General features: G+C 35.5%; 1 protein-coding gene and 1 pseudogene across 8 annotated transcripts in view; one reads left to right on the top strand and one right to left on the bottom strand.

The window, feature by feature from the left end:
* Positions 1–22,591, bottom strand: part of NCKAP5 (NCK associated protein 5) — a 1,185,533-nt gene that overhangs the window by 378,671 nt on the left and 784,271 nt on the right. The gene's annotated exons all lie outside the window — the stretch shown is intronic.
* LOC138146061 (large ribosomal subunit protein uL16-like) lies at positions 13,221–15,561 on the top strand (annotated as a pseudogene).

Here is a 22,591-nt window from a genome sequence, read left to right on the forward strand (position 1 = left end):
AATAATTTGAAAAGGGATATATATATATATATAATATGCTTTCTCCATCCTCCACCAAATATATATACAAGAGAGCCAAGGATAGTAAAAGGGTCATGGAGAGGTAGTTAAAGAAGTCTATGAAGGCAAAATTTGCCTATTTCCTGCTTTCAGAGGATACAGTCTCTCCTCCACTCCGCTTCTGAGAATGCCATTCATCCCACAATGATAAACCTCCTTTAACGATCAGGTACCACCTCTTAAGAGAAGCCTTTCCTTGTCTTCCTGAAATAGAGTTCTTTTCCCTTTTCAAATTATTGTGCATGCATATCATATTTCCCCCAATAGAATGTGAGCTCCTCAGAGGACAGGATAATTTTACATTTTTGTCTCTGTCCATTGTACCTAGCACAATACTTAACATATAGGGCTTAACAGACATTGTAAAATGATCTGGAGAAGAAATGGCAAATCATTATAGTATCTTTGTCAAGAAAATCGCAAGAGGTCATGAAGAGTTGGATTTGACAGAAAAACACTAAAATGTTCAGCTAGGTGGCACAGTACATAGAGTACCAGGCCTAAAGATAGGAAGATTCTTCTTCCAAATTTCAAATCTGCCCTCAGACACTAGTTGTACAACCCACAGCCAGTCATTTAACCCTGTCTGCCTCAGTTTCCTCATTTATAAAATGAGGTAGAGAAGGAAATGACAAACCACTCCAGTATCTTTGACAAGAACATCTGCCCCCCCAACAAGGGTGACAAAGAGTTGGACATGATGGCAAACAAATGAACAATAAGTCTACCAGATAATGTGCTAATAAGCACTGGAAGAAGGTGATAATGAATTGCATTGCATGGGGAACCCACCTTTGTAAAAGCATGAGACAAAAAATTGAATATTCTGTATGGGGAGTAGTAGAAAATAGTTGGGAATACAAAGTTTATAAATTGGATCAATGTGAGGTAAGTGAAAAAGATAAGTTGGAGACAGACTGTGAAAGTTTTAAATGTCATTATATAGGGATTTGTATTTTATCCTAAAAGCATAAGGGAACTCTTGAAACATCCTGAATAGGAGAATAGCATGATCATACCTGTGCTTTAGAATGACCAATTTAACAGCTATGTTGAATTACCATACCCAGTTAACCACAGTCAGGCAACCCTAATAACTCTATACCACACAGGAAATGCTCTCCATCCCTCCAGCTCTTCCATAGGGCAAAGAAAGCTCCACTCCCGATCTGAGACAAATACTTCCGCATTTCTTTAAGACTCAACTGAAACCCCATCTGCTAGAATTAGTCTTCCTGACCAACAGGAAATATTACTAATCTAGAAAATCACCTTCACACTCAAAAATACTTACTCCTTAGGTTATACTCAAACCATCTTCTGTGAAAAAAGTGTGTGTGTGTATGTGTACACATGTATCGACATACACACGTTTTATGTATGTATATATACGCATACATATATATATGTGAACATATAGATATCTCTCTCTCCTTTTCTCTCTCTCTGGACTGCTTATCATTCATTAGATTAATAGATTTTAAACTATAGGATTGAAAAAATGTCTGATCCAGAATGGAAATACTCATTGTAGGTAGTGAAACACAATGCATGGATACACAATAATTTTTTTTATTACGCTATTTGGTACCTTAAATTTACAAAATACTTTGCTCACAAATAATCCTGTGAGTACATAGCTCACATGTTAGCATGTTTATTATTCTCTGACCTGCGATCTCATCAATGTAGAGAAGCATACCTGAGTAAACTTTCTCTACCAATGCAGATGGACCAAAATTCTGAAAAGGTTGTGAGTTTCCAGGAGGCACTGAGAGATTCTTAGTGATTGCTCAGGGTTACAAAGCCAATTTGTACCAAATGTAGGATGTGAAGTCTTCCTGACTCTGCAGCGGGTTTTCTCTTTAGTATACCATACTGCCTTTCATCCCAATGTAAAGAAAAAGAAACCAATACTCAGAGAGGTTAAGTGAGCAGTCTGAGGTGACACAGTTAGTAAATGGCAAAGGGTACATTTGTAGTCATATCTTACTGAATTGGAATTGGCCATTCTGCATCACTAAGAAGCACTACCTTTCAAAAGATGAGAAGTTTAAAGTGGGAAGGGACCTTAAAGATTATCTAGTTCAGTTCTCTCATATTACAGATGAGGAAACAAATACCAAAAAATAGTGAAATGAATTGCCCAAGGTGACACATGAAATACTATCATAGAGAAGAGCTGAGATTCAAACCTAGGTCCTCTTACTGCAAACCCCAGGGCTTCCTCCACTGAAGTATACTTTTCAGCTATTAGCAACCGCATTTTATAGAAGAAGAAAAAGGCTGAGAGCAGTGACTTACCCAAAGTTCCAAAGCTACAAGGTTTCATACTCAAGTGCAAATATGATTTCTGGCTCCTCTGACAGTGTTCTTGCCACTATACCCACCTAAACCTTAAGAGTTTTTTTTAAAGAAGTTTAGGGCTTACCTAAAGAAAGAAATAGCATGTTTTAGTCTGTATTCAGATAGTATCAGTTCTTTCTCTGGGGGATGGATAGCATGCTTCATCATGAGTCCTTTGGGATTGTCTTGGATCACTGTATTGCTGAGAATAGCTAAATCATTCAAGTTCTTCATTGTACAATATTGTTGTAACTGTGTACAATATTCTCCTAACTTCACTTTGTGTCACTTCATGTCTCTCCCAGTTTTTCTGAAATCATCCTGCTTGTAATTTCTTATAGCACAATAATATTCCATAACAAGCATATACTACAACTTGTTTAGCCATTCCCCAATTGATGGATAACCACTCAATTTCTCATTCTTAGTTGCCACAAAAATAACTGCTATAAATATTTTTGTACAAATAGGTCCTTTTCCTTTTTCTGATGTCTTTGGGATATAGAACTAGCAATAGTACTGCTGGGTCAAAGGGGAGGCACAGTTTTGTGGCCCTTTGGGCATGATTTCAAATTGTTCTCCAGAATGATCAGATCAGTTTACAATTCTACCAATAGTATATTAGTGTCCCAGTTTTCAACATCCCCTCCAACATTTATCACTTATCTTTTTATCATATTAGTCAATTTGATTGGTATGGAGTATACCTCAGAGTTGTGTTAATTTGCATCCCTCTAATCAAAAGCAATTTAGACCATTTTTAATATGACTAAATAGCTTTGATTTCATTGTTTGAAAATTGCCTATTCATATTCTTTGACCATTTATCAATTGAAGAATGAATGAATTCTATTTTGTAAATTTGACTCACTTCTCTATATATCTGAGAAATGAGGCCTTCATCAGAGATACTTGTTTCAAAATTTTTCCCAGTTTTCTGTTTTCCTTTTAATTTTGGATGCATTGGTTTTGTTTGTGCAAAACCTTTTTAATTTTATATAATCAAAATTATTTATTTTATGTAATGCTCTATATTTTGTTGGTCCTATATTCTTCCCTTATACATAAATCTGACAAATTAACAATTCCATGCTCTCTTTATTGTGTAAATATTACCCTTTATGGGTAAATCATGTACTCATTTTGACCTTAACATGATATACAGTGTGAGATGTTGGTTTATACCTAGTTTCTGCCATACTGCTTTCCAGTTTTCCCAGCAGGTTTTTTCAAATAATGAGTTATTGTTCCAAAAGCTTGGATCTTTGGGATTATAATATACTAGATTACTATGGTTATTTACTATAGTGTAATATGTACCCAATCTATTCCACTGATCCACCACTTTATTTCTTAGCCAGTATCAGATTGTTTTGATAATTATCACTTTATAATACAGCAAAACTATTTTTATGAAAGGGAAATCAGTGAACACTTTCTTTTGCTCAACATACATATCTCCTTGAAGTAAACAAATGACAAAATTAGCTGGAGAACTGTTAATGGGATAAAAATGAAAAAAAAAACCAACCTAGTCTTTTAATGCATCTAATCAAAACATTTCAAAATAAAGGAATTATTTAAGAGTTTTTGGAAGTACTATGAAAATGTTTTATTCCATGAAGTTACTGAATTATAAGAAATTGAAATCCAATGTACAAGTTTTATTTTTAATATTACAAATGAGCTACAGTTCTTTTTAAAGGAGCTGTGATGAAAGTGTTCTCTAAATATACAAAAACCTCATTTTTCTGGCGTTCCATATCCTAAAGGTAATAGAAAGCTATACTTATTTTAAACAATTATAATCTTCTTCATCACTGAAAACAACAGATGTGCAAGAAAGTGATTAACATGATTTACTACATAATCATTCTATCATTGTATCAGATTTTGAAATATGTAATCCAAAAACAATGTGCTTGCCTCACTTGTACTCATAAAGAAGCTTGTTTTCTCAGGCATCTCCATATCTCCATGAAATTTTCTGGAATATCAATTGTTGTAATTTATAACATAATACCTTGTGATAATTTTCCTGAGCTTTCTGAAACCTTTCCATATTGTTTCCATAGAGCTGTGTAGTATTCATGCCTGCCTCTACACATCAAGTTGTAAAACATAAGAGTGATAAAAATACTCCATACACACATACACACACATACATATATGTATATACACACATATACATATGCATATATATTTTTATAAAGATGGGTTGGAGAAACAATGACTTCTCTGCCTTATCTGAAACAATTTTTCATGTATTTCTTTAAAAAATTATACCAATAGGTAAATTAGTATAATTATGATATCAAGACTTCTCAAACATCTCCTCCCTCCCCATCCCTCCATGGATTTGATGAAGCCTTAGTTAAAAAAACACCTTTCTACTATAATAATAATTCATTATTTCTATAGCATATTAAGGTGCCTAAAGTGATTTTAACACAATAACCTTGTGAGAGAGGAACTGAACATAGTCATACTTATTTTACAGATGAGAAAGTTAAGGTCAGCTGGTGCTTCTATCACTGATTACTAAAATAGAATGTCTTAGAAAATTTTGCAAATTTGTTCAACTTCATGTCAATATATTGTTCACTCTCTTGTCAGGATTATGACATTTTTTTTTCAATATTTTGGGGCTTGTTTGGGTCTCAATTCAAGTTTTCTCTAGACTAAAAGGGCTCAAATTTCTTTCTAAGAATCTCTTTACACTCTAAAAATGATTAAGGATCCCCCCACCCTGTAAGAGCTTTTGCTAATGGGAATTATATCTGTTGATATTTACCATATTACAAATTAAAATATCTAAGTATGATTGTGAAAATATATTTGACCTTGCAGACCCCCTGAAAGAATTTTGGGAACTCTCAGGAGATTCTGGAACACACTTTGACATCCACTGCTCTACGCTCATTTTTGTTGCCACTACCTTTCACTATGTTACAAGGAAATGCTGCTTAGAATTTTCTCCCATGCTCCACCATAGTGCAGACTTATGATTTCTTATGTTTCTAGGATAGGAATTCTTTCCACTGATACAATACAATACACAATACAACTTATGGTCTTAGAGAATTTCCTGGGGCTACTGAAAGGTTAAAGAACTTGGTGCTCATCATATACCAATATTTGGAAGAGGTAGGACTTGAATCCAGGTGGACCCTCTATCCATTATACAAGTCTGTTTTACAAATCAGTTTATATAATAAACCAATATTGCTCTTGATGGTTTGTGATCTCTCTCTCCCTTTCTTCCTTCCTTTTTCCTCCTCCCCCAACTTCTCAGTACATATAGCTGCTTGGCAAATTTGGATTAAATATTTTCTGTTTAAACTTCTGGTTACTTCTGTTCTACTTGTTGTGGTAACCTTTACACAGGCTAAACTTCTTTTGGGGAGGGACAAGATGGCAGAAGCAAGGTAATATTTTGTGTTTTGATGTTTTTACACTTTTCCACATCCATGTCTTATTTTATTAAAGTAGGTTGAAGCCTTTGAAATTCATTGCTGTGCAGGCCAATAGGTAGTAAGAACTTCTGGCGGGAATGGCCTTCCCCTTAGCTTCCCTTTTATGCCACCTTTGATCACAGGCCATTCATTGGGCATTGCTATCTATACTAGTACTGAATCATTTAGATATTTAGCCCTTTCCATTTGCCATGCAACTGAAATCTCTTCTTGCATATGTTGTCTCCTTTAACTAGACTGTCTTGTGTATAGGGACAGCCTTATTTTTGCTGTTTCTATCCTCAGCATTTAGAACTATGCTTAAAACATAGTAAATGTTTAGACTTTTTATTCCTTCCTTCCTTCCTATAGCACAATAGTATTCCATTATATTCATATACCACAACTATTCCTTGCTCTCCTAATTTGCTTATAGTATCAGCCTTTCTATCTAAATTGTAGACCTGCTTGGCCTTTATTTTGGTATATGGTGTAACAGGTTGGATATGCCCAGTTTCTGCCATAGTATTTTCCAGTTTTTCTAGAATTTTTTTTCAAATAGTGAATTCTTATCCCAGAACCTGGGTTCTTCAGGTTTATCAAATAGTAGATTACTGTAGACATTGACTACTATGTCTTATGTACTTAATCTCTAAGTCATATTTTCAAACTATTTTTGTCCTCTGTTCCCACCTTCACACTGAAGATACTGAGTACAAGCTGATTATATTTGAAAGATTTTGTCCAAATAATCACAAAATTTCACTACCTCTTCACTAAAGAGGAGTTTAATACAGAAAGGAATGGAAAGGCAAATGCTGGGCATAAATACTTGCAATATAAGACTAATGAGGAACCTTGACTAATATTAATAATAATAATAGTAGCAAATCATGTCATAGGCATGGATAGGGTAGGATGTCTATAATTGGATAAGCCTCTCAAATCAGTGAGATGGCAGACTGACTTGAGTACTTATTCGACCTCTACAATAGGTTGAATACAGAAGTTTCAATTGCCCTCAGGGTGGTCTTTTTGCTTTTGATCAATATGGAAAATGGCAAGGCAAGATAACTAATTCTCTGCTTAAATTACATTTCTAATTTAGCCAGTTGATAAAATCAACTCTTCAGACTCTCTTTGTTTGCCTTTCTAAGGAGAACCTGTGGGATATCCTTTCATTTAGCTTAAACTCCCTTTAGAACTTTGGTTTCGTCTTTTTCAAAAGAAATTTAATATTAATGCAGTTCATTTTCTGAAAGGATGTGAATTCTTTGGTCAATGTGGAAAAATTTCTTAGAGTACCTACAGTTAAAGCTTACTTTTACAGACAAATAATCTAAGAACAAAAGGATCAGAAAGTTTCCATAACAGTTTTCAAGGAGAGTTTCTGAGGCAGTCAAAGAGCATTATAGTTCATCTTGAGCTCCAGAGATTATGGATGCCAATGGATCGATTCTACAGACTTATTAGGATGGTCTTCTGTCAGAAGTATCAAATTGCTGGCCTGAAATTTGATACTTCAGAGACCTGCCTGCAAAACTGGATGAACCAGATTAAAATTTAACTGGGAAACATTTAATGAAAAAAATAAAAATACAACACAATGTAGATAATATTAATTTGTGGTTTTCTAAGTCAGTATGCTGCCAGCTGGTATCCCTTTCTATTTGAATTTGCTACAACTGTGACTGAGATATTCACCATTTTTCTATCTAGTCAATGAATTCTGGTCTCTTTCAAAAAACCAGTTAGGACTCCTCTATAATCCAACAACCTAAGAAAAAAGGATGGTTAACAAGAGAAGATTCTAACGAGGAGTCCAAGAACCCTGAGCAATAAGTTTCTAACTTGTCTATAGACCTTCCTCCTCTACCACCTTCAGTGTATCTGACAATCCATCAAGAAGATGTGGTACCTGCTCTCTGAAATGGAAACTTAATTCTCTTGAGTAGATAAGAGGAATTCATTCTCTTTCAGGGGGTAGGGAGGGAGTTACCAATACTATACTATCAGGTAAAGCCAGTCTAGGTTTGTCCAAGAGATATCATAACATCCAAGATCTTTTTAATCTTTTAGAAATAGATTTGAAGGTAGTGTGACATAATGAAAAGTGTTGGGTTTAAAGTCAGAAATTTCTGGATTTGAATCCTATCTCTGATACTCAGCAACCACATGACCATGGGCACAGTCTGAGCCTCAGTATTCTTGTCTACAAAATGTTGATAGTAACAGAAGTACTTACCTCTCAATAATTGCGTGAGGTGCAAATCAGAAACTGTATAAAATCTCTTTGTAAACATTAAAGTTCTATATAAATTTCAGTAATTATTATTAGTATTATTATTATTCCCACTGTCCATATGTGTTTTCTATAATTATAAATCCCAAATGGCCACAGAGATAATTGTCCATGGATTTATAAAGGAGAACATAAAATTAGAATTCATTTAGCCACTGACATTCTGTGTTTGATTCCCTGCTTTTGTGAAAACAGAAGTAGATAATGAAGTATCTATAATGACTTTTGAAACTTGGTGACATTGATATTTGAAACCAATAGTTTCCCTCAACTGAACTTGTGAAACAAGCCATAGTAACCCAGGCTTTACCCTCTTTGTCCACCTATGCAAATGAAATATGTTGAAAAATATGTTATCAATATACCTTAGTCACATTAAATACATCACAATGTCACTCAGTTATTAGCAGATTAGTGTCATCTGTCCTGAGCAATCTCATCATCCATAACTTAAAAAAAAACCCTCTGTGTTCACACATGCAATCTGCAACTTTTCTCTAGTATCAAAGGATAAACTCATTATCTATCTTGGCAAGTATAATCCCCTTTTTCTTCTCATCTACTCTAAGAACTTGGTTTTTCAAGATTCCTTTTTCTCTCATTTTCAATTTTACTACCTAGTGACTCCTTTTGGGATGTTTACCAGTGTGTTCAAGTCTTCTACAACCTTAAAAATTTTCACTTGATCCCACTATCCTTTCCTGCTATCATCCCATATCTCTCTTCCTTTTCATTTTCCACGTTTCAAGATAGAGTCATCTAAAATTGCTGCCTCCATTTTCTAACCAATCTCTCAGTCCACTCTTTACATTCTTTTTTCTGACCCCATCACTCTAATGAACTGATCTCTTGAAGGTCACCTCTTAAATATCCAAATTCTGTAGCTTTTTCTATTGCTTCTTCTTCACTGAGCTTTCTGCCAGCATCTCACCTCCTTTTTTGGATATTCAGTCCTCCCTTGGCTTCCAAACATTGATCTCTCTTGGCCCTACTACTATTTATTTTTTTTATCATTCATCTTCCTCCTCCATCCCCCAAAGTGTAGGCATCTCTCAAGTCTATATTCTTGCCACTTTCAAAGCAGAAAACAAGTTCATGTCCACTGACAGTTTAATACATGTCTCTGGATATCCTATTATGACCTCAAAATTAACATCTCTAGAGGTGAATTCACCATCCTTTGCCTCAGTAGATGTGCACTTTCCCAAGTTCTCTATTTCTTTTTATTGCACCACCATCTTCTAAGGCACATAGGTTCTAAACCTTGGAGTAATCTGTTACTCTTCCCATCTTATGTCAAATTAAGCTTGCTAAAATTACGTGTAGAACACATCATCTACAATGGCATTATATGATATGAATCATACCCATGTTTATAGTACACCAGTTCAAGAGTCCTCTTGGTTTTTAACCCTAAACATCTCTTACTTTTTTCTACTTCCCACTTCCACTACTAATCAAAGTTTACATTTTATAACTTTTAGTTTAGATTACTGAAATAAATTCCAAACTAGCCAGTCTCTAGCTGGTCTTACCATTATTTAATCTGTCAGCCACTAACTTAATATTAAAAATGCACAGGTCTGCTTATGATACTGTCATTCTCAACAAAACATCTCAATGGTTCTGCAATACCCACTGAATAAGATTTCCTATCCTGGCATTTTAAGGCTTTCACAACCTGGCTTCAACCTACTTTTTTGCCTTATTTCACATTATATCATGAAACTTTTGTTTCAGGATAAAATAATCATTTTGTTTTTTTGTCTTTGAAACCCCACTGTCTAGTCGTCAGCTCATTGGTCAGCCAACAAACGTTTTTAAGCACCTATGTTCCAGGCATTAAGTTAAGTGCTAGGGATCCAAATAATGGCAAAAATAACTACCCTCCTTAAGGGACTCACAATCTAATAGAGAAGACAACATGACAACAGCTGTGCAAAAAGGATAAATTACTCCCAATACATAACAAGAACTTGATAGCCTCTTTCAATTTTCTATCTCGTTCTGTTATTTTCTTCCTTTGTGAATTTAGAAAGACTGTTTCCTAGTTGAATCAAGTTTTCTAGCATTTGGGATTTTCTGGGACATTTTTGACCATTAGGTAAATGATTTATCTAAGTTATATCATTATTTACTTCTATTACTCAGAAAAAATACTCTTTACATTCATACAATATTGGCTTTTTGATCATGAGAGCTAAATATTGAAATGTGATCCTTCTTCTTTGCTCACTACTTCAAACTCCAGAGACTTAGAAAGCTGTCTAGAGCACTGGGAGGTTCAGGAACTGACTCAGAGTCAAATATTCAGTGTCTCAGAGGAAAAATTTGCTGGTGATATTCCTGACTTCAAGTATGGTTTGCAATTTATCATACCATATTGCCAAACTTTCTGATTCAGAGTGCTATTTCCTTGTCACGACATAGCAAAAGAGTGGATAAAGGCAAATGTCCTAATTTTCAAAGTGGCTGAGGCATGAATGTTTCCCCTTGTATGATCAGCAGTCATTTCTGACTGATTCCAGTGTGCTTTGTCCTCCAGTAAACATCCTCTTCACCTTTTCAATTATTTTTGTTCTAACTTACTATAGATTAAAAAGAAAAGTACAGAATAAAGCTTGCTAAAATTGTATTTAAAACACATCATCTATTATGACCTCATGAAACTAATCATATCTATGTTTAGAACCTGCTTCTATTTAAGGAAGTTCAGTAAATCTCGAGGACTTTCATTCTGAGTTGTCACTTATGAACTGAGGATCAATTCAAATATAGCTAAAATTCCTTTGCTAAGCACATAGAAACCTAAGCTTCAACTGAGTCAGTTGTTGCTTATCTGAGCAAGGGCAAGTAGGCTTCACCTTTCTGGGTAACGAGGACATTCATAAAGAGAGATGATATCATACAGGTAATTCATACTACATTGATTGGAAAGAGCTATCAAGTTCCCCAATGAATCAAGTTTACAATTAGATGCAAAATAATATTTTTTTTATGCTTCTTTCTTCAGGAATTGATCTTTCGGGGTTACCATAGTATATTCTAGGGATGAAACACTGAAACGTGAATAAAGGTATTGGCAGTGGTTATGGATTATAGTATAATAGTATGATTTTTCTCACTGGCTAATGTGTGAATTTTGATTCAGTAAATCAATAGACCTATGACAAATCTTTTCTGGACTTCCATACTGTTTGGAATAACAGGTAAAAGATGTTTCAGACAATACTTCTCTATGGAGTATGGTGGAATAAATGCTGGATTTAGAATCAGAGGGAGTGGGTTTAAATATAAGCATTGACAGTTATTACTTGTATGACCCTAAGTAACTGATTAACCTCTTTGGGTCTCAGTTTTCTTACTTGTAAAATGAGAGGTTGGGACTAAATTACTGGTGTCAAGGTCAAATCAAAATGGGGGGCAATAAACCATACAAAATGATCCCTACAGGCTACATATTGACTTAGAAAACCATATATTAGAATGATTTGTGTTCTATTACTTTTTTGGTAAATATTTCCCAATTACAATTTAATCTGGATGACCATACTCTGGATTATTTTGGACCACCAAAGCAGGTGGCCATGAGACATGTGTTTGATACCTCTGGCCTAGATGACCTCTCAGGTCCCTTCAAGCTCTAAAATTTATGATCTGAATTTGTGATCCACTATCAAGATAAAATATACAAAATATCTTTGATTCTCTAGCTTCTCACAATCCTGGTGGGCTATTACACAACAGGCAATAGCTACACTTCCTAGCACTACTTTTTAAGGGGATTTGAAATCTATAATGTGAAAATAACAATAACAACACTAGTGTTCTTGGCTTAAGAAAGTAAGTTCAAAAGTTAGAGAACTCTTTTAAACTTTGGATTATTTTAATAAGACAACTGAAAATGAGAACCAGTCATCCAGCAGTGAGCTTCAGATAACACTCAGGCTCAGGGCAATAGTCCAGTTGCCTCAAAATCTTTCACAAATAAATTCTATTAAAATTGTCATACAAGAAATCATAATCCAGTTCCATCCTCTGAACTATGAGATCAGATACTGTGAGATTAAGAACAAATCATTTTACAGTCTTAAGGATTATATATGGTACAACAAAGTTGTTTTTTTTCTTCCAGATTTATTACAGTGAAAAGGTAATCAAAGCAACTTTGAGACCATGTCTAGCTCAGCTATGTTAAGCATTGTATTTACAAATAGTAGTTTAGCAGACATCAGCCTGATTCCTGGTCACCATGCTACTTATGGCAATCAAATGACATTACAGGTCTTTCATTACATACTGTGGTGTTTTTCCAAATCAAGAGAAACAGAAATGGACCCTGCTTTGGAAAAAGTACAAAATCATACACAAAATACTATACTATAGATTCATATTTTTTAAAATGATAATTTTAAAATCTTAACCAGAAATAATAGTGCAAGGAAATCAGTCTGTCCACAAAATTCTGACATATAATATTTTTGAAGAAATGCAATTTTATTAGTTTAATATTCAAGTGTCACAGGACTATATGCCAAGAATTTTAGGGGGGAAGAGTCACTTCAGTAGTTGTCTATTCCTGCCCATGTCTGAAAATATTTTCTTCTACAACATACCTGAGAGGTGAGCATCAAGCCCTTGTTCGAAGACATCCAATGATGGAGAACCCATTCCCTCATGGTGCCCATTTGACTTCTTTATTACAATGGTCCCTGACATTAAAGCAAAAAAAACCCTTCCATCCACTGTTTCCAGCTCAATCCTCTGCAGACAAAAAGAAAAGTCCTACATGCCAGAGACACATCAACCCTTCAAATACTTAAAGATAAGTATCATTTCCCCTTAAATCTTCACTTCTCCACATTAAACTCAGTTCCTTCAACCAATCCTTGTATGTCATGAACTTAAGGTTCTTCTTAGTTGCCTTTCCCTGGACACATTCCAGCTTATATTATCTATTTATTTTGGATTGGATATGTGATTTCATTGATATAAAGAACTCTTCAGCCCTTTCCCTGTGGCGAGGTGAGTGCCTGTGGTCGTGCGGTCTCTCCCTCACCGCCTCGGCCCCGGCCTCGGTACCCCACCCAGCCCTGTGTTCCGGCTCCGGCCCCGACAGACACCCTTGTTTCCCTTCTCTCCTTGCAGATACAGTCCTTGCTGGCGCAGGCACCATGGGCTGTCATCCCGCCCACTGTTATACGTACTGTAAAAATAAGCCATACCCGAAGTCCCGTTTCTGCAGGGGAGTTCCTGATGTCAAGATAAGAATCTTTGATCTTGGTAGAAAGAAGAGAAAGTGGATGAATTTCCATCATGTGGCAACATGGTGTCAGATGAATATAAACAGCTGTAATCCGAAGCCTTAGAGGCCACTCGGATCTGTGCCAACAAGTACGTGGTGAAGAGTTGTGGCAAGGATGGCTTTCATATTCGTGTGCGGCTACATCCTATTCATGGCATCCACATCAATAAGGTGTTTATGTGCTGGGGCTGATAGGCTCCGGACTGGCATGCGGGGAGCCTTTCGGAAGCCCCAAGGCACTGTAGCCCGTGTGCACATTGGCCAAGTTATCATGTAGATTCGAACCAAGGTCCAGAATAAAGAACATGTGATTGAAGCTTTGCGTAGAGCCAAGTTCAAGTTCCCTGGCCACCAGACGATCCACATCTCCAAGAAATGGGGTTTCACCAAGTTCATTTCTGATGAGTTTGAGGATATGATAACTGAGAAGCGACTCATTCCTGATGGCTGTGGAGTTAAGTACATCCCCAGCCGGGGCCCCTTGAACAAATGGCAGGCACTCCACTCCTGAGGGGTGTGTGCTGTGACATCTACCTTTTCGCAGGCATAAATAAACTAGATAATGCTAAACAAAACAAAACAAAACAAAACAAAAAAACTCTTCATAAGGAAGTGCCATCTGCCAATGCAGATTTGCAACCTATACTCTATGACAGCTGCCCTCCTAGAATGGTTTTCTCAACATTAAAATCCCCATGTAGACTTAGGGCAGAATACAGGGTTATGAGGTGATTTTTTTCTGAAAGCTGTGACTTTCTCAATGCAGCTCAGAATCAAATTATTTTTTTTTCCTCAATAGCTGATGTGAACCTTGACATCCAGGGACTATTTCCTTTTTCTATCTGTGTCTAGTTTCTAATACAATGGTTGGCAGAGAACTCACTTAAAGGCTTAATTGACTGGCTTCTATATCACATTGTTGATTCATAATGAGCTTGTAGTTCACTAAGAGCCCCAGAACTTGTTGTGACCAACTGCTACCTAGCCACAATACTTCCATCTTGCACTTGTGATACTGATTTTTGAACTTATATGTAAAACTGTACCTTTGTCTGATCTAGATTCTATTTAATTCAGCTCAAATCAATGTTTTAGCCTATAAAATATAATCTTTTTTTCATCCTGAATGGCTCTGATTAATTTTAGTGTCACCTGCAAATTTGATAAGCATGCTATCTAGTCCCCCCCCCCTTTTTTTTACTAAGACATTGATGAAAATATTAAACAGCAAGGGGTTAATCACAGGAACTTCCAGAAATCCTCTATGGAGTTCTTTTCAAGTTGATGTAAAATAACATAAAATAGTTCTAAAACTACCTAAATATACTATCATCTCACCCACCTATCTCCATGTTTTTATATGCCTAGTAAAAGAGACTTTAGCAATGACTTTATTAGAATCAAGTGAAACTATACCTATAGCATTACAGTTTAGTAATCTTACTGAATGAAGCCAAAAAAAAAAAAAAGAGATTAGTCCTATATGACTCATTCTTGCTAAAGTCATGCTCTTCATGACCACTGCCTCTTTTTCTAAATGTTCACTAAGCACCTCTTTAAGAATATTATCCTGAATTTCCCTAGCAATTAAAGTAAAATTCTCTGTTCTACAGGATATTGATTTCTTTCTTGCACTCCTTTTGAAAACTGGGACATTTTCCCTTCTTCAGTCCCATGGCACCTCATTTTCCCCCCATAATATCACAAAGGCTGATAGTAGAGGTTCAGAAATTTGGTTCATATTTACCATTTGACTAGTGGGGTGAGTTGTAAGTTGGGGTAAGTCAAGCTGTTGTTTAGTAATGGGAGGGAACTGAGATCTACTTTTTCTGTCTAGGTTCCATCAAGGTCCAGAATTGGCCAGTTATTTCCTTACCAAAGAATCAAATCATTTGGGTCAAGGGACTTGAATTTACCAATTACCACTAGGAGCTCCCTATTATGTCCTGCCTTATCCTGCACATCAACTCCCCATCAGCTATTTTTGTTCCTTTCTTTCCCATCTCCATCTAAAGACCACTGTCAGTGATGGAATAAGCAGAAGGAAAGTAAGAACAAAATCCGGTCTCCTCTCTGTTTTCACTTAGCAGGGCCAGATATGTCTTCCTACTTTTCTCACTATAGCTATAAAAATTGTTATTCTCAGCGTTTGTAGTTAACTTCATCTCACTCTGTGCTTTAGTTACAAAATATTAGGTACAGACAATACATGATATAAATAGGATACAAGTAAATAAAAAGTCACAATAGGATGAAATGACATCACAATGTATCAGAAACCTAAGCTATTGGTGATAATGTTTTGGATTCAGAATGTGAAGGTGCACTGAATTTTGAAGACCCTTTATTTTATTTTTAATCCTTTCCTTGGAGGAAAATTGCAAAACAATCTCTTGATCTTTGAATCACCTTTAGTCAAAATTAAGACACAAAATATTAGCAGAACTAATTAAACTTTTTATTCAATCAAAATTGCATGAATAACATCTTAATTCCAGGAAATTCTGAACTAATGGCATTAAAAATAATGACATTTGACTATATGTGAAATGTACATAATTTTCCTGTTTCTCAGATCTCATAATTTATTTTAACTATATGTGTGCACTAATCTTTAAAAGCCTAATTCACTCATATGCATTAAACTGTGCCAGGGAAAACAAAAACTTTTTATGAAGAAATAAAATTAAAATGCATCCTAAATTTTGTATTGGAAAGATCCCTGGGTTATGAATCAGAAGATAGGATTTCTTTTAGTGAAATTATATCTATAGCATTGCAGTTTAGCAATCTTACCAAATAAAGCAAAAAAATTAAGTCTGATAAGATTTGTTCTTGCCAAAGCCATGCCCTTCATGATCACTGCCACTTTTTCTAAATGTTCACTAAGGCTTTGTTACTTATTAGCTATCTGATGAACTGTAAAACACAACTCTTAGCCTCATGTTTCCATGTGTCAACTGAATTAGGTGAGATGATCTTTCAGATATCATCTCATAGTCTTTGATTTTATATCACCATTTTTGAAATAATAAGTAAAAAAATCAGTAAAGATCGACTTTTTCTCCCCAGATGTGTTTTGTAATAATAAGGTATGTTTGTACACAACAGAGAATTGATTTAGGTGCCTTTGAAATCAGAACTAGTGAAAATTTGGATCATACAATATGTTAAACCCTCAATTTCCTTTCACTGAACTGTAAGAAAGAGTGAAATTATTAGTTAGGTGCTATATTTCCTTTTCCAGAAGCAATGTAAAACTAATTAAAGTTATTAAATTTTTCTTCTAGATTATTTCTAAGTTGCCCAAATTTGGAATGGATACAAGGTTAAGATAAAGTCAATTCAACAATAAATGTTGGCTTAGGAGTATCATATGAGTATCTTTAGGAAAATGGTGATTTTGAAATGTATACTCAAAGAAGATTGCATATTTCCTTCAAATACACATCTGTTTTATGGATGCACATTTTTGTGTAATACATAAGCAGAGCACTGAAGAAGATTCAACTTTAATCTTCTCTGGTGAAGAGAGGAAAGTTCTGTTATTGGTTATTTTAGTAGAGAACCTCTAAACTTGGGAGGAAAGGAATAACAGCAAATAGTTGAAGTATGAAAAACACTGAGATTTCAGAAAGACTCCTATCTTCTGTATCTCTTCAAGCTAAAACAAATGAAACCAAATATACTTTCTCCCATCATAAATCTCATTCTGCAATTCAGTCATAATAATGACTGCCCATCTTGAACTTAGAAGTGTAGACAGATTTATTTTGATATTTCAATGATAATATTAATATTGGAAGTTTCTAGTAGCTTTTTATGGTGTGACCTCCAGGAATGATATTTGAATTGGAATTTCCTTGTTTAATATCATCAACTAAGAACTATAAGAGACCTTGGAAGTCATATAGCACAAACTCCCATTTCACAGATGAGTAAGCTTAGTTGTAGGAACTTGTGACTGACCAAGGGTGAAAATTAGGAAGTAGAAGAGTCTGAATTCAAAACCAGGACCTCTTCAAATTCAGCACTCTTTGGAAGTGTACCATATTCCCTAAAATGATTAGACCAAGATTGGAATTGAAATGTTTCCACAAAAGAGACATGTGAGCTCTTAGCCATAATACTATAAAGTGTCAAATCTGAAAGTCTGTTTTGCATTTAAATATTAAGCTTAAATATTGTAGAAATGTCCAGTATTAGCATTCCTGAGCCTATCAGAAGACAATGATTTTCATATCATTGAAGGAGATGGAAAAAAAAAATTGCGCTTCAAATAAAAATCTTGAATCAAACATTTAGTCAATGAAGTTGATGGCTGAATTGATATGAATACTTTGTTCTTTATTGATTCAACAATAAACATTGCCCATCTTGAAAAAGTTCTTCCCAACACCTTATCATGTGCAGCAATGACATCAACATCATTAAATTGACTTGCGTCTATTTGTATCCTTTAAAAAAAATAGAGGAAGAAAACTGAGATTATTCCAGTAACTTGTCTTTAACAAGAACTATAAATCTGTCTTCCCTTACCTACTTGCATTTCAATCTTCAAAGTCATCTCTCATTCTACTCTTTAAATGGCAACCACCCAGTGATGTGGTTTATTGATTTGCCTTTATTTTTATGCAGCATTTGACAGACTTATCAAGGGATCATCTCGTATCTAAATACAATCAATGCCTATTAGTTAAAGGTTTCATTATTTTTATAAAAGAAGACAAGGGCACAAATGGTTTTATCATGTTTCCTCCCCACCTAGGGATTTTCCCCCACCTTTGCAAATGTCAGTGTTTCTACTAACTCTTCTACCACCTGACTATGCAGTACTTGGAAGAGGGGGAGAGCAAGACTACAGGTATGTTTATAAGGCTTGTTTTTATTTTATTTTTATTTTCCCTCTTTCAATTTATGCTTCGTTTGGCATCAATTTTGAGGTACTACTACTAAGGAAAGATGTGAGGACAACATATATTGTATTAGCAGGGAATTGAGAAATTATATTTAGAACAAAAGAGTGCATGATAATTGTATTTTTAAATTTTTGGTTCTTTGACTTCAATGAAAAAAGGTTGTCAACTATATGAGAACTGATTAGTGTGTGTGTGTGTGTGTGTGTGTGTGTGTGTGTGTGTTTCTGGATTGGATTCTGCTTTTTTTAACTAATGAAACTTTAACGAAACAGTCAGCTTTGGGCCTTTTAGAAGGGATTTTTCAGTGTTAGTAGTATAATTAATAAGAAGAGCTCCTAACAATTATTCTTTCAGCAATAATCTGGATGGAAGGGCTTTTTACTATGAAGGCTCCTCACATTGCTAAGTCCTGTGTATTCTAAGACTTTTCTTAACTATTCCATTCAAGTGTATAAGTAGTTAAGGATACCTAATAGCTAAATTTATATTGTGCTTTAATATTAAAAAAAATTTATAGACATTATCTCATTTGTTCTCCACAACAACCCTGTAAAGAAGGTAGTCTTGTTATCCCCATTTTAATGAGTTTAGTGTGATCTGCCCAGTGTCCCAGAATTAGTAAATTCTGGAGGCAGAAAGGAAAAGACCAGGTGGCAAGGTGGCACAATGAATAAAGCACCAACCCTGGACTCAGGAGGACCTGAGTTGAAATCTGGCCTCAGACACCTAACACTTACTAGCCATGTGACCTTGGGCAAGTCACTTAAACCCAATTGCCCCTCCAAAAAACAAACAAACAAACAAAAAGAAATGAAAAGACTTCTTGATTTCCTGTGCTCTATGCATCTATGCATTAGTCCACCAAGTTGCCTGTGTTTACATGTTAATGTAACAGGTAAAATAAAGGCAGAGTAGCAGGGTGTAAATAGAGCAATGCTTTTTTTTTTTAAGCAATTGGGGTTAAGTAACTTGCTCAAGGTTACACGGCCAGTTATTTCTGGGTGTGGTGCTCAGTATCTGAGCCTGGATTTGATCCAGGTCATCCCTACACTGGAGCTGGTGCTCTTACTCGCTGAGCCACCTGGCCGCCCCTAAGCAATTGGGGTTAAGTAACTTTCTCAAGGTTACATGGCCAGGTGTTTCTGGGTGGATGCTAAGTGTCTGAGCCGGGAATAGATCTCCAGGTCATCCGGACACTGGAGCCAAGTGCTCTTACTCGCTGTGCTACCTGGTCGCCCCAAATAGAGCAATGTTCTGGTTCAGGAAAACATGGATTCAAGTTCTGCCTCCAAGACATAGTCTTCATATGAACCAGAAGAAGTCACTTTCTAAGGTTCTATGAAATAGAGCAGGTACTGATGTTTCTTTATAGAGGGATTTCCCTTATTGATAGCTCTTTATGACAATAAAATCATGACAGTATTCACTTTTGAAACAAAGGAAAAGAAACTAGAGAATCTCTTATTTCACAGGTTTCTGACTAAAATATTTTGGTTATATCATTTAAGATTGTAATTTCCTGATACTACATATCTGTCTACATATCTGTCTGTCTGTCTCTGTGGCTCTTCCTTTTTTCCTCCCTTTCAGCCTCTTTGAATCTTCTTACCCATCCACTGAAGTATTTTTGACTGAGGACATACTGTATGTAAAAGTACATCAATTACTGCAATATTCTAACACTCCAAATGATCTGTTATTTCATTGATGTGCATCTGCTCTTGGATACAATTGCAATCTAAGCACACTTGCCTCCCCACCCCCATGAAACTCTCATCCATGTGCATCCCTAAATTCAATTTAGGAAGTCTCCTCAGTTTACTAAAAACTTTCATGCAGTTATCTAGGTATTTCAAGGACAAAAATGGATAACATGGACTTTTTATTAGTTATTGCTTACTCTTACTATTAAAGCCAGCATACCACATTTGCCAAAGCACTATAAAATAAATGGTAATGTTATTAGAAGGAACAGATATTAACAGGAAAAACTAGGTACAGTGACAGAGCCAAATGACTTACTTTCCAGATGACCAATGCTTCCAAGAGAAAGTAAGCAAATAATATTTCAGTATAACTTGAAATTTGAAAAGTTAGTTATTCTCTGGGAATAAAAAAAGGAACAACTTCTTCCCAGGGTGTGCCTTTAAAGTTACAGAAACATATGCTTCCAGTGATATTTATCTGAGACACAAATTAAATCCAAATCTAACCCCGACACCTTGGAATTGGAGTATCTTCGCATGCAAGATACTATAACCTTCAGATGACTGGCAGGATTGTTAACAAGTCAGAAATAGAATCAGCACTTTTTCCCCAAAGGAGTAGCAAAGGGATTGGTGCTAGGCTTTTAGATAGCTGAGTTTTTAAGTTACAGTTAGAGGGCAGAGATTGTTTCACATTTGTCTTTGTAACTCAGTGCCTAGCACATAGTAGGCATTTAAAAAATACCTGCTGACCGACTGACAGATTTCCAGAGTATTGCTGTTAATTCAAAGACACATGGTACATTCCATTTGATCCATATCAGTAAATTTCACACTATAAGTTAGTTTGTAGTAAGTCAGCTTACTTCTGAGAGTCTCAAAGGACAAAGTATTCCACTTAGAACAGAATGATATATTGACTTCTACAACAAAAGGAAAGATACTGTGACATAGCTAGAAGTCTAATTTGGAATATGCCTATGGCTTAGAGATGGATCACCCCAGAAAATCCTTCTCACTATTTATTCTAAGGCATTTCCCTAACCTATATCATCTCACTCCCATCATCTTAGGGGATCAGCACTACCCCCAATTCAATCCATCAACCAATCATTACACATTAACTATGTGGCAGACATTGATCTACTAAGGAAAAACCCCTTCTCACAAATCTGCCAAAATGGGTCCCCAGACCCCTGACATTTTATGGTAAATGAAACCTTCAGAATTTTACCTAAATATAACAAAAAACAAAGACACAGTGCTTGGGTTTCTTAAAGGGCAATGCTAGCATTAGAGGAATGCCATAAACCTTGGTGGAACTGCTGCAACTCTTCAAAGTAAGGGGAATTTCCAATTTCTCCTGTCATGCTGGTGGGATCCCACTGCACACAATGACAACCTTTTTGCCATTTTAAGTGCTTTGCCACATACCCTGTCATTTGGGTCAATGATAACAGAGCTGCAAAGGAGAGAACATTGCTGATGTTGAGTATTTCAAATTTGACCTACAGTGTCACTCACAGAGCTCCCATCTTGTCTTTTTGCTATGTCATCTGGGAGTTTAAGATCTAGTTAGGAAAAAAAAAAAGAACCTTCTTTGTACAGAGATTATTTTTAAAATGTTACGGAAACAATAAATTGAAAGTAAATATAGGGTTAAAAAGGAAATATTTCCTGAGGAAGATAAGATTTTCATATAGCATTAAGATAAGAAAGAACCCAAGAATTTGAGGGAATCTACCTCTTTTTGCCTTAGTCACATACATGCAGTTATCTAGGAGTATTTATATTCTCTCCATTTTCTTCTTTTGGACAGCTCTCCAAAGCCAAGGTAAAGCACAGAGCTGAATGATGCAGAAAATGAAGGCAAAAATGTGATTTTTTTTGAGTGAAAGATATGACTTTTTTTTCCCTGATTGATAGTGGAGACATGCCGTTCATATCTGCTTGCTTCTCCACCCTTCCATGGACACGTCAAATTAGAGCTGACTTCTGCTTCTATGATCCTAGCCTCATCCTGATAATTTGTACCTGATTAAGTGTCAATTTGTCTGGTGCTGCAGGAATTATGAAACAAGGAGAATTGCACTGGCAGAATTGTAAAAGTTCTAGACCATACGGTTACTGAGATTATTTCATTCTCATCAATTAAAAAATATCTTTACCAGAACAGTTGTTCATAGGAATCTTATTAGGAGTAAAAGTCAATTTTCATTGTATAAATATAAACATAGGAATATAAACTGTTAGGAAAGGCTTCCTGTGATACTGGGCCCAGAATATCTTTAAAGAAACCAAATTTTTTTTCTTATTTTAAATAGAATTCCAATATTAAATTTGATGAAAGACTCACTTTGGTCCCCACCTCTTAGACTGCCCAGATGATAATGATGCCATCTCAGTTATAATTACAAAGGACTCTGATTCAATTTAATTTTAATTATTTAAAATTTGTACACACTCCAGGAAAACCTCATTAAGCTTCCTGAGCCAGC

The sequence above is a fragment of the Petaurus breviceps genome, unplaced genomic scaffold, assembly GCF_028583685.1.
Source record: "Petaurus breviceps papuanus isolate PSGF00001 unplaced genomic scaffold, PetGlider_PUasm1.0 90752, whole genome shotgun sequence".
NCBI classification, from domain to species: domain Eukaryota; kingdom Metazoa; phylum Chordata; class Mammalia; order Diprotodontia; family Petauridae; genus Petaurus; species Petaurus breviceps.